Source organism: Garra rufa, chromosome 9 (genome assembly GCF_049309525.1).
Source record: "Garra rufa chromosome 9, GarRuf1.0, whole genome shotgun sequence".
Classification (NCBI taxonomy): Eukaryota; Metazoa; Chordata; class Actinopteri; order Cypriniformes; family Cyprinidae; genus Garra; species Garra rufa.
The window spans coordinates 25,680,411-25,693,690 of record NC_133369.1 but is presented as its reverse complement, the minus strand read 5'-3'; positions in this window follow the sequence as shown (position 1 = coordinate 25,693,690).

The window sequence follows — 13,280 nt, the reverse complement described above, 5'->3', positions numbered from 1 at the left end:
TATTCGAGAATCAGAATCATCCTTTTCATCACCTATTGTAGTTGTCAAAAAGAAAAATGGTGATGTGAGGCTGTGTATCGATTATCGTAAATTGAACACACAGACCATAAAGGATGCGTATGCATTACCGAACCTTGAAGAAGCCTTCTCAGCACTCCGTGGATCCAAGTGGTTTTCAGTTCTCGACCTTAAATCTGGCTATTACCAGATTGAGGTTGAGGAAAAAGATAAGGCCAAAACTGCATTTGTTTGTCCCCTGGGGTTTTGGGAGTTCAATCGTATGCCCCAGGGGATAACAAATGCACCTAGCACATTTCAACGCCTTATGGAGAGGTGTATGGGCGATATAAACCTCACTGAAGTCCTGGTATTCTTGGATGACTTGATTGTATTCTCCGCGACGCTGGAAGAACATGAAATCCGCCTTTTGCATGTCCTAAATCGCCTGAAAGAGTATGGATTGAAGCTTTCAGTAGAGAAGTGTAAATTTCTTCAGACCTCTGTTAGGTATTTGGGACATATCGTATCGCAGAATGGCGTGGAAACCGACCCTCAGAAGATAGACACTATCAAAACCTGGCCAAGTCCCAAAACCCTCAAGGAATTACGCTCTTTCTTGGGGTTTTCCGGCTATTATCGTCGTTTTATTCAAAACTATGCCAAGATCGCGAAGCCGCTAAATGACTTGACTGTCGGATACCCACCTCTCCGTAAGAACTGTCGAGGAAAAAATAAGAGCACATCCTATTTAAGTCCCAAAGTTCCTTTTGGAGGAAGATGGACAGAAAGTTGTCAACAGGCTTTTGACACGTTAATAGAGAAGCTCACCACAGCGCCCGTATTAGGGTTTGCTGACCCCAAACTGCCATACGAGTTGCACACTGATGCCAGTACCACTGGGCTAGGTGCTGCACTTTACCAGCAGCAGGGAGAAGAACTGCGTCCAATAGCTTTTGCCAGTCGTGGGCTTTCAAGGAGCGAGGCTCGTTATCCTGCCCATAAGCTTGAGTTCTTAGCTCTGAAATTGGCAGTCACTGAGAAGTTTGCTGATTACCTATACGGAAACAATTTCAAAGTAGTCACAGATAGCAATCCGTTAACTTATGTATTGACATCTGCGAAACTAGATGCAACAAGTTACAGATGGCTTTCTGCTCTGTCTACATTCTCTTTTACAATTCAGTACAGGCCTGGTAAACGCAATCTTGATGCGGATGGGCTGTCTAGGCGCCCGCATGGAATTCTTACCAATGACAGAGTATCACAGAAAGAACAGGAGCGTATAAATCAGTTTACCTTTCACCACTCACGTGAGGAAAGTGATTCCATCTTAGTCCCCACTGATGTCGTCCAAGCTCTCAGTGACAGACATTTAGTACGCTCTGCTGAGGATGGTAATTATCTTCCTCTTATTGAGTCCCTTTCTGTGAGCTCAGATGCAATCCCCGAAACCTATGAGTGTCTTGAAGGACTTCCAGTTGTTCCCCAACTGACAGTGCAAGAGCTGAAGGACAAACAAAGAGCTGACAAAGCCATTCAGGAAGTAATCTTACAACTGGAATCAGGAAACCCTTCCTTACCTGTACTTAGGAAAGAGTTGCCCGAACTCCCATTCCTCCTGCGAGAATGGAAAAAGTTAGAGTTGAAGGATGGCATACTTTACAGGAAAAGAGTGGTCGGTGATCACACCACTTACCAGCTTGTTCTCCCCAAAGATCTGAGGCCTATTGTCATGGAGCAACTGCATGACAACATGGGTCATTTGGGTGTGGAAAGGACCCTTGATCTCATTCGAGCTCGATTTTATTGGCCAAGGATGGCCACAGATGTGGAAGTGAGAATCAAGACGTGTAATCGGTGTGTGTGCAGGAAGACCCCACCCGAAAGAGCAGCGCCATTAGTGAATATTCAGGTTTCTAGGCCGCTTGAATTGGTATGCATGGATTTCTTATCCTTGGAACCAGATTGTACTAATACAAAGGACATCTTGGTGATAACTGATTATTTCACGAAATACGCTGTAGCGATCCCCACATCAAACCAGAAGGCTAAGACAGTTGCAAAATGCCTTTGGGAAAATTTTATTGTACATTATGGTGTACCTGAAAGGCTTCATAGTGATCAAGGGCCTGATTTTGAAAGTAAGACCATCAAGGAGTTATGCGAAGTTGCTGGCATTCGGAAAGTTCGAACTACACCGTATCATCCCAGGGGAAACCCGGTTGAGCGGTTCAACCGAACGCTGTTAAGTATGCTGGGTACTCTAAAAAACGAGGACAAAACCCATTGGAGAGACTTTGTGAAGCCTGTTGTGCATGCATATAACTGCACTAAACACGAAACCACGGGATTCACTCCCTATGAGTTAATGTTTGGTCGGCAGCCTAGGTTGCCCATTGATCTTGCTTTCAGAGTTCCTGCAAATGACAGCCATAAAGAGTTCCATTCCCAGTATGTGAAAACTTTGAAAACACATTTGCAGGAGAGTTATGAACTTGCCAGAAAGAATGCAACAAAGGTTGCAGCAAGGAACAAGGCACGGTATGACAAGAGAGTGGCAGAGTCTTCGCTTGATGTGGGTGATCGAGTTCTTGTCCGAAATGTGCGTCTCCGAGGGAAGCACAAATTGGCTGATAAATGGGACTCTGAAGTTTACATTGTGGTAAACAGTGCCGGAGAACTTCCTGTGTATACTGTGAAACCAGAAGGGAAAGAAGGACCTTTGCGGACACTCCACAGGGACTTATTATTGCCTTGTGGTTTCTTGTCACCCTATGTGGAGGAGGAGAAAGTGGCACCTAAGCCGCAAAGAGGACGACCAGGAAAAGTACATGAGGAAGAGCCTGAGAGTTCAGAGCAACATCTGGATCACAATGAAGAAGACAGTGATTATTTTGTGCAAGAAATCGAGCCCAGCTCCAAAACCAGTCCAGTGAGATTTGTGAAGGAGTATGAAGTCATGAGAGCACCAAGAGATGTTCCTCTCAGAGATGTTGAACCTGTAATCCAGATGCTACCTGATTCAAGCACTACCAGAAGCAATCTTGTCGATAGTATGCATGACAAATACTCACCTGAAAATCAGTTTTCCTCTGGACCATCCTCTGTGCACAGTGAATTGATACCTGAAAGGAGAAAGTTGGAAGAGAGAATTTGTCTGTCTGACACCAAGCAACAAAGTATGAGTTCACCTGCTAATTCCAGAATGGAAAATGAAATTAATAATGAAAATGAACAAAACGGAAAAACCATACCTTATGTTCCAGCAGTAAGAGACCGAGAGGATCCAGTTGAATCTGAAGAACCTGAGGAAGATACAGAGTCAGATGAATATGAAGCTGAAAGTGGATTAAGGAAGTCCAAAAGAGTGAGACAGAAGTCCAAAAGATTGACTTACCCCGAGTTGGGCAATCCCATGATATCTATTATTCAGTCCCTTTTGCAAGGGTTGAACACAGCTTTCATTGAAACCCTAACAGAGCAACCCAGATCAGTTAAACACCCTAAAATGTAAGCCCTAACATTAAGTATCAATTGTAATCACAATGCAAAGGGACTTGCATAGATTTAAAAAAGGGGAGGGTGTAACCCATGTTAAATGTGGTGCCTAGAAAAATAAATAGGAATATAATTGTTTATTGCAATTATACTTCTTCTAATTAAAAGATTAACAGACTGAAGCGATCTATAAAAATAGATAGCGATTTAATTATGTATTGAAAAAAATATATAATTATTATAAAAATTGTGCATGGAGAGTGTGACGTATTGCGCATACGCGAGTTGCGTATGACGTAAGCAGAGGACTCACGGAAGAACGAGAGAGGTGATAAACACTAGCGCACGAGAGAGAAGGATTAAAAAAAAAGGATTAAAAAGGTTCATATGGTTTAAATTCATTTAAATATGGTTAAAAACAAGCTTATAATACTTGTTGGTTGATGATGATGAATCATTTTAGAGCGATGATTGACGATCTGAGCGCCGATGTTAGCTGATTGTGAAGTTTCCCTGAACCTGAAAATGTTTAACGAATTGTTATAAACGGGATTTGGTGAGTTATCTGTATTTTCTTTTCTTTTAAAGATGTATTTTATGTTGCTGTACCAGTCGTACATTTCAAAAGATCGTTTTCACAATGTTAATATGAATTATTGTGAACTGCTGAATGATGTATTTTATTTAGTTATGAATATCAATTTTGCACATTCTAAATATTCTGGTAAAGGACACTTGTTCATTATGGAAGTTGATATGGATGTGTAAACATTTAAAAGAGCAAGAAAAGTTTAAAAGGAATTGCATTGAATGCTAATGACACTGTTTTGGTAAAACAGGTCAGGTTTACTGCTTGAGTTGAAACCTTTTCTCATGGATTTGAGATGGCAAGCCACCCAAAACTTGAATTCTGATCTCTGGACCTGGAAAGATACACCTTTGCTGTGACACGGAGGATTCGTTGAATCAACTTTCTGTTCCATCATCTTGTTTCAGCTGGACATTCTCTTTTGCGGTACATGTGTTTGAACTGGTAGGAACTACCTGAATTTGCACTCACCACTGGACATCCAAAAGGACATTTTGCACCATTTTCAAAAGACAATTAAGGAAAAGAAAAGTCCTAACAAGGGTATTTTTGATTGAACATTATTGAGTGTTAAATGTAAAATTTGGATTTCTTTTGAACATTTTAGTTGTGAAAAGAGGTTTTAGTTCACTTGAACTGTTGCATTGAATTGTTATATGCCCAGTGTGTTTTGTTAATGGGAATTTCTTTGTTTTGTTTTTTTCTCACGATGGTGTGAGAAATTGTCAATATAACAGCAAAATAAGATAAAAATCCTAACTCTAAATTAAAGAATAGTGAAGCTTAATAGCTGTCAAAAACATAGCAGATCAAATAGAAGGTTTTCCAAATTACTATGATCCAAGGAAACAAATAAAATAGATTAAAGCTTTTATTTAAGAGAAGAAAAGGAAATCAAATCTTGTGACAAGAAGGAAAGAAAGACAACACAAAGAATTAACTGGTTGTGTATACATTTTATTGTTTTCTTTAGTTTCATCTTGGTCCATGTTGTTTATGTGACTGTTGAATTACAATACATATATTTTGGATTATTCTATTTACACGATTGTGTGAGTTCATTTACTGCCATCATTAATTCTGTTCTCCACTTACCTAGAAACTGGTCCATTGCTCCAACTTACGGTTAGGGCACTTGTTACACAGAGGACTGTTATCTTTCATCCACTGCACAGAGGTGATGCTGCCAGTTCCCTCAGAGAGGATATTAGCAGATGATATTAGCAGATGTCAGGCTTATTGGTCCAGAAGAACCCTTAATAGAGATTAAGGGTTCTTCTGGACCAATAAGCCTGACATTAGTTATGTTTTCTGTATGAGTGAGAAAGAACAAATACATTAGATTTAAAATGAGTCTTTCACATTTAGTGTGGTCAAGGGTGGTACAGAAGGTCAATCAACAATAAAAAGGAATGTTTAATATTGTTCTTTAATGTTGTTCTTTGATTATATGTGCTCCCTATAGATTGTTTCTGTTTATTTCAGTGTCTGTTTAGATCATCATAATTTGAAACATGTATAATATATTTTAATGGTTTTATATAGCTGACAGAAGACTAAAATCTGGGTCTGAGACAAAAAAAAAACGTTAGTTGAAACTTATTTCAGAATAAATTATTAAGCTACAAATATTCAGGACAGTTTCAATGTGATTTCCTTGTAACATTTAAATTTTGTAAATCTGGTTCTGTGACAATTAACCACAAAGGTCATGGCAAATAACAGCAGGCATGTGCTGTGCATATCTAAAATGTTTTTATTATATGCTTTTATCATTACAGTTTTTTACAGACGCTAGGACACATTTCTCAATACTTAGGTCACTTTTGCAAAACTCTTCACACAGTGAGCACAACAGAAGTCTATGTGGGCTAAACTGAGGATCAATTATCATTGTTTTGGCGCATAATGCATTCAATGACTACATCTCTCAAATTTCATGAATTCTTTTCTCACTCAGACACAACAACTGCCAAAAATCTTTGTACGTACAGGACATTTTGCACAAGCTTACATACTGTTTTCAAAACTGTTAAACTTATGTTCAAAACAATAGCATAATGCAAAACTGAATAAGACAGCAAAATTCAACAGCAATATTTTATTGAAACATATTTCAAATCTAAAAATGCAGTAGATTAGCATTTCTATTGTATCTGTATCAGTGAATGGTGTGTATACAAATTCTTGTATTTTGGAATTACTTAGTGCAAAAAAATAAAAAATAAATAAACAACATAAAATATTGACGAATTCTGCATCATGTCTGATTCATTCCAGTAACATATATTGCAGTTATAAACAATATATATTGCAATTATAAACAGAGATGTGTCCTTGTTTTACACAAGAAAACACTGTGTAATGCTACATGTTGTTAGTGTTTTTTAGCTCATTGTTTTGTGGGTGACAAAGTGTGTTTGTCGGCTGTCAACCTTTGCTAGTGTTCTGGAAGAATGAGTTTATTTGAGACCTGAATAAAGTGTTTTGGTAGTTGTAGTGCATTTTGAATGTGAAATGAACTGCTTTGCCAAGCTGAAAGTCGGTTAGGAGAATTGTGTGAAGAGTTTTGCAAAAGTGACCTAAGTATTGAGAAATGTGTCCTATAGCGTCTGTAAAAAACTGTAATCATTAGTACTTAAGCTTGTCACTTTTGTTACGCATCCGTGTTTAATTCACAACATATTAAATTGCTTTATGTCACTTTTTCCCCTTACATAAAATTCACTTCATATAAACATAAAAGCCTTTGTAGCCGATGTTTAAATACTGAACCAAGTTTAAGCAACACACTCACCGAACACTTGTAGTGAAGTTTGTCCTGTAGGTTGATCTGCAGCTTCAGTTACTACAGTCAGTCGGTATATTCCAGAATCATCCAGTCTCAGGTTCCAGAGATCCAGAGCGAGAGTGTTTATGTCAAAACTGATTCTGTCTCTGTATGCTGGGACTATGACAGTTGAATCAGGCACTGCTGTCAATATAATAGTTGTTCCAAAATACCACTGAACTGTACTAAGTGATGTGGAGGGCGGGTTAGCAGGAGCGAACGTCACGCTTCCTCCTACTTAGGGTTGGGAATCGAAAATCGATTCCGATTCTGGAATCGGATACTTAAGATAAAGAATCGGATACTTATTATAATATTAAAATTTCGATTCCTCGTTTCGATTCCTGGTTGCATTTTTTCCATCTAGTGATCTGCCAGGACCTTCCGCGCGTGCAATCTGCCAGGACTTTACGTGGTAATGTAAACATCAGTCGAAAAGATGGATCACGGTAAGCGTTTAAAAGTGTGTCTACGCTTTGTAAAAACCGAAGACAAATCTACCGCTGCACGCAAACTTCATCTTAGAGATCTGCAAGGGACGGATTTTAGTCCTGCGCCCGCCCACTCCAGAAGGAATATATGTTATTTCGTCCCGCAAAAGCCCACATAAAAGCAAGTATAGGTCTCTGCAGGAAAGTAATGGGAGTTACTAGATCGGGGCGTTTTTAGACCATGGTACCTGATTGGCTGACGTCATAGTGACGGTAGGTTTAGGGGTGGGGTTAGGTAAAGGGAATCATTTCGATATCATGATTTAGAAACACCCAGCAGTTTGAAAACACCCACAAAATTCAGAAACGCCCACGTTTGCTCTGCAGAGACCTCTTCCTCCATAAAAGTCACTTATACCCCCGGGGGAAGACAGGTATCTACTTTATCTCTTGGCTGCATGAAACAAACCCTCCCGTTAATGTAAAGGCAAAGATGACCAGAGTAACGAACTCGCGCGTGCCTAATGTATTCATTCTTGTATATCGGAGTCGTACATTAGGCACGCATAAGTCCGCTGTTGATTCACAAACTATTCATGCTTTCGGTGCTCTGATCCTTAGTATTTTTGCGTGAAATTTCAAAATATTTGCATAGTTTTCAAAATGAATGTCCTGTGAGTTTTTTATAATGAATGCTTACCCATAGAGGTGGATCTTGTAAGGGTCAGTGGTGTTTAAGCACATATGAGCACCAGCATAAACAGATTTACAATGTATTTACTGTATTTTTCATTTATATGTTTATTTTATAATGAATACAAACAGTAGATATTCAGTCACTTAAGAAAGAGTACTCTGAAGTTGTGAAGAATGTCTGAATTAAATAATTTAGGTGCTTTAAATCTGTATGTGTGTATTCATGTTAAAAAGTTAGAGCAGAGGATTTTCTTTTAAATTCAAAAGTATAGCTTTAATTTAAAGTTTGCTTGATTTTTTTTAATAACATGCAGGAGAAAATAAAAAGGCAAAACTAATGTTTAGGTTAATAAAAAAGGTTAAAAAATAAACACCTTTAGAGGAAATGTCAGGCATAGGGGGGCCTTGCAAAACTGACCCAAGAAGAAGGGGGCCCTGATATAAAAAAGGTTGAGAACCCCTGTAATAAAATAATATGTTGCAAGCTAGCACTGAAAATAAACATGTTTAATATATTAATGTTTGACTTTTGTGTTTGTTTTTTTTTTTTTTTTACTAAATCGGAATCGAAACTGGGAATCGAAAAGAATCGGAATCGATAAGTGGAATCGGAATCGGAATCGAAATCGATAAAATTCAAACGATACCCACCCCTACTCCTACTGCTCCATTAGCTGGCTCAGAAAACTGCAGGTCTTCACTTAAAAATGGACCTATTCAAAATGATAATAATAAAATAAAATATAATAATAAATTCCAAAATTCCACTAGTTTTTATGTAATTAGCACTTTTTTAGCTTTTAGTGTAGTTTAGTTTTATTCTTTTTTTCCCCCTTTTTTAAGTACATACACAATATACAAAATCATATTTGCATTATTGACTGATGTCATCAGTGGTCACATATTATACATGCTGGATAGATATTTTTTTATATTATGTGTTTTGTAAATTTGGTTGGGTAATATAGACCTATTGTCCACTGTGATTATTGTATATCACATCTTTCATTTAGGACCTCTAAGCGTATTTTAAAACATGCATCTTGCATTGTTTGTTACTAAATTAACTTAAATAAATAAATAAAATGTTCTCATATTTCACAATAATCAGTAAAATTGGAGCTGTAGCCTACATGTTTACTTTAACATAGACTTATCATTGTTTCAGAACTTTTTATTCTTAAGTTTTAAATTAAGGAGATGAACTATGATGCAAATGTGAACAGTTTAGACTGAGTTTTGTACTAATTTACCATTTGCTTGTGAAAGTAATATCAAACTATTAATTAAACCATATGCAAATATATACTACGCCAATACATATCACATTATATGTAACATATACGGCAGCATTTGCCATACTGTGTATTATATTTCCGAATGGGAATTTAAAACACACAACATTATTTACTGATAGAAAGAGGCTCACCAAAACATGTCAATATCCAAAGGGTCCCATATAAGCCATGAGAAACCATCATGATCGAGCGCTAAGCTGTCATGAGCAGCAGCTCAAAACACCTAGTATCTACATATAGTTTTTGGTTAATGATAAATGGCAGTTATAGACAGCAGAGCAGAGTGTTCACTGCGCCGCCCAGTGTTGGATGTTAACAAGAGCATTACATGACATCTAAATTAAGAGACTATTTTTATTTCATGTTATTCAGGGCCGGATTTAGCCAGCCCCAGTAGGGGGTGCATGTAGAATATTGGATTTTTTTTTTTTTAACTTTTTAAATGTGTCTGTCTGTCTGTCTGTCTGTCTGCTTTTGTCTGCTTGTCTGTCTGTCTATCTATCTATCTATCTATCTATCTATCTATCTATCTATCTATCTATCCTTTAAAGTTTTTTTTATTTTATTTATATATTTTTTTATTTATTTTTTTGTGTATTTTTTTATCGTTTTTATTTCTTAGTGTGGTGCTTGTGCAGCTAGAAAAACTGGTACTGGACCGGGCACAATGGTTAGAGTTTGTGGCGAGTCCACAAGCAGTACCACCAGATGAGTCGGGTAATGATTCCTTCTCCACTGCTGCTAAATCTGTAGCACTGCTACTGGCAGCTCCGCTGCTACTGCTAGGTTTAGCTTTAGCAACCAGAAATCGTCTCGGGTTACGTATGTAACCTCGGTTCCCTGAAGGGAAGGAGACGCTGCGTCGCAATGCTGGGAACGCCTCCTGCGTGAGCACGTCCTGAATCACGTGTGCCAACTAGTCCAATAGGAGTGTGAGACGTCACGGGCGTCACCAACGTCACCAACCAGGAAGTATAAGAGCACGTACAGTGAAACACAGTGCTAGCTTCTGGAGACAGCAAGCGCTGCAGGGATGCCGAAGTATGGCCTAGAGACGCAGCGTCTCGTTCCCTTCAGGGAACCGAGGTTACATACGTAACCCGAGACGTTCCCCTCCAGGAACGTCGAGCTGCGTTGCAACGCTGGGAACGAGAATACCAACGCTGCCATACTGAGGATAGTCCCTGCCAAAGTGGCAAGGAGAAAAAATAACCATAAGAGGCTCAAGAAAAGGCCCGAAAGTAGGGCTAGGAGAAGAAGTCTCTGCTGAAGTCCCAGCCGGTCAAGGCGAGAGGACAAAGGAGCCAGGAGAGGCTCTAAGATCTAGACCATAGTACCTGGTAAAAGTTAGGGGCGTAGACCAGCCCGCTGCATTACAGATTTCAGCAACAGAGAGGCCCAAATGTAGGGCTTTAGAAGAAGAGACACTTTTAGTAGAATGAGCCTTGACTCCCAATGGTGAGGGGAGATCAGAGGACTCATAGGCTACTGTGATGGCATCCACAATCCACCGCCTTATGGAAGGCTTAGCAGCTGGACGGCCTCTCCTCGGAGGGCCGTAACAGACTAAAAGTTGGTCGCCCTTCCTCCACAGGGCAGTTCTGTGGACGTTTGCATCCAGTGCTCGCACTGGACACATACAATTAAGTTTCGCCTGGTCGGGCTCCCGAAAGGGAGGAGGATGAAAGGCCGGCAGCACGACAGGCCGTGGTGCTACTGTGGGGACCTCCGGAAGGTACCCCACACGGGGGTAAAGAAAAGCTTTGGCCATGATGGGCGCAAAGTCTAAAAAGGAAGGGGCCACTGAGAGGGACTGAAGATCCCCAACCCTCTTGAGGGAGGTAATAGCCAGCAGGAAAGCTGTTTTAAGAGTGAGAAGACGGTCGGAGACCTCTTCTAAAGGCTCAAATGGAGGCTTGCATAGAGCCTCAAGCAGCAGCCAAGTCCCAAGGAGGGACGCGAGAGCATGCTGGAGGTCTCAACCTCAGCGCACCGCGGAGGAAACGTGTAACCAGGGGGTGTCTGCCCACTGAAATGCCACCGAAAGGGGTGTGGTAAGCAGCTATGGCCGCCACATTGACCTTCAGGGTGGAGTGGGTCAGCCCGGTGGAAAGACGGGCCTGTAAGAACTCCAGTACTGTACCAACTGGGCAGTTAACTGGGTCCAACTGGCGGTCTCTGCACCAAGAAGTGAAGAGCCTCCACTTCAAGACATACAGTTTCCTCGTAGAAGGAGCTCTGGACTGGAGGATGGTCTCCACAACCTCGGCTGGGAGACCAGAAGTTTCCACAGTTTCCATCGCTCCGGGCAAGGGTGGAGAATCTCTCCCCCTGCCTGTGAGAGCAAGTCCGGTCTGATGGGAATCTCCCATGGAGAGCCGTCTAGAAGGGATATCAGATCCGAGAACCAGACTCGACCCGGCCAACACGGGGCTACTAAGAGAAGCTGGCCCCCGTCCTGGCGCACTCTTATGGCGTTATATGTGTGCCTCAATCCTGAGCGAGTAATTGTAAGTTTTGAGCACAGAGAACTATATTTTGCAAGCACATTACATTATATTTTGAACAGAAATTAACAATCGCAAAAAAAAAAAATTGTTTGAGCAAAGAAAAAACGATTCCGTGCTCAATAAATGTATTTGCTATTATCCATATTAACGTGCAACAATAACCTCTCTCACGCAGTTTACTCAGGTGCTCTCTCACAAACGTATTATCTGCGCTCCTGTCAAGTCCCCCTCTCTCTCTCTCAACCTCTTAATTCTGTGCACACTCAACTCTTGACACACACATACCTGTCAAGTATCCCGTTTTGGCCGGGAAAGTCCCGTATTTTACCCTTCTTTCCCGCCATCCTCCAGTATTAGTATTTTCCCATAAATCTCCCGTATTTTAACTAGTGATGTGTCGTTCGCGAACGAGTCGGCTAAGAGCCGATTCTTTGTAGCGAACGAGAAAAGCCGACTCCCGTCGCAAGTAGTGGTGGGATCGTACCATTATGTGAAAGAAGGAAAGGGGGCGCATACTTTAAAGATAGCGAGTGTAGTGGTACAGGCCATGTACACAGAGCGACAGAGAGAAGCGGGGGAGACGGCATTAAATGCGAGTCCATTGGGAGAAAGTGAAAAAATGAGTGAAAAACGAAAAAGCAGCAGCATCTGGCTGCATTTCAATGATGTTGGAGACTGCAAAGCTGAGTGCAGACGCCTGGTTAAGGTAATGGTAGGAAGACTCTGCATTGTTGCAACACCGGTGCCCTCAGAGAGAGTCTTCTCAAAAACAGGACAAATAATTACAGAGAGGAGAAATCGCATCAGCCCATCCAAGCTGAGGCATCTCATATTTCTCAATGCCAACCTGCACTAAAGACAAAAGTGTTTTGTTATATATGTTTATTATATATGTTAAGACTTTTCCCTTTATTTAGGTTATGCTGTGGTTGAGTTCAATTAAAGTTTTATTAAAATGTTAAATAATAGTAACTGTATTTTTTAAAATGAAAAATAAGGAATTAAAAAGTTGCTGACCAATACACAAAACATTCACAATTGATAAATTGGGCTAAAATAGAAGGCTCTGAGTGATACTAAATAAAGAGCCATTTGGGAGCCGTAAGAGCCGGCTCTTTTTAAGGGAGCTCAGCCAAAAGAGCCGAATCTTTGAAAAGAGCCAAACTTGCCATCACTAATTTTAACTTGCATTCTTAAAAAGAAAAAAAAAAAAAAAAAAAACTCCCCCCCAAAAAAATCTGAGCTCTGTCACTAGCCTCGCGATAACTGCCTACCAATGTTAAATGAACAGAAAATATGCAAATAGGCCTTTAAATAAATGCTCTTCATATATACCCTTTTGTGTTTTCATTTAGGCTATGAATGCTCACAGCATGTCAATGTCAACAAAGGTAGGCCTATCATTGGCTTTATGCACAGCTGCACTAC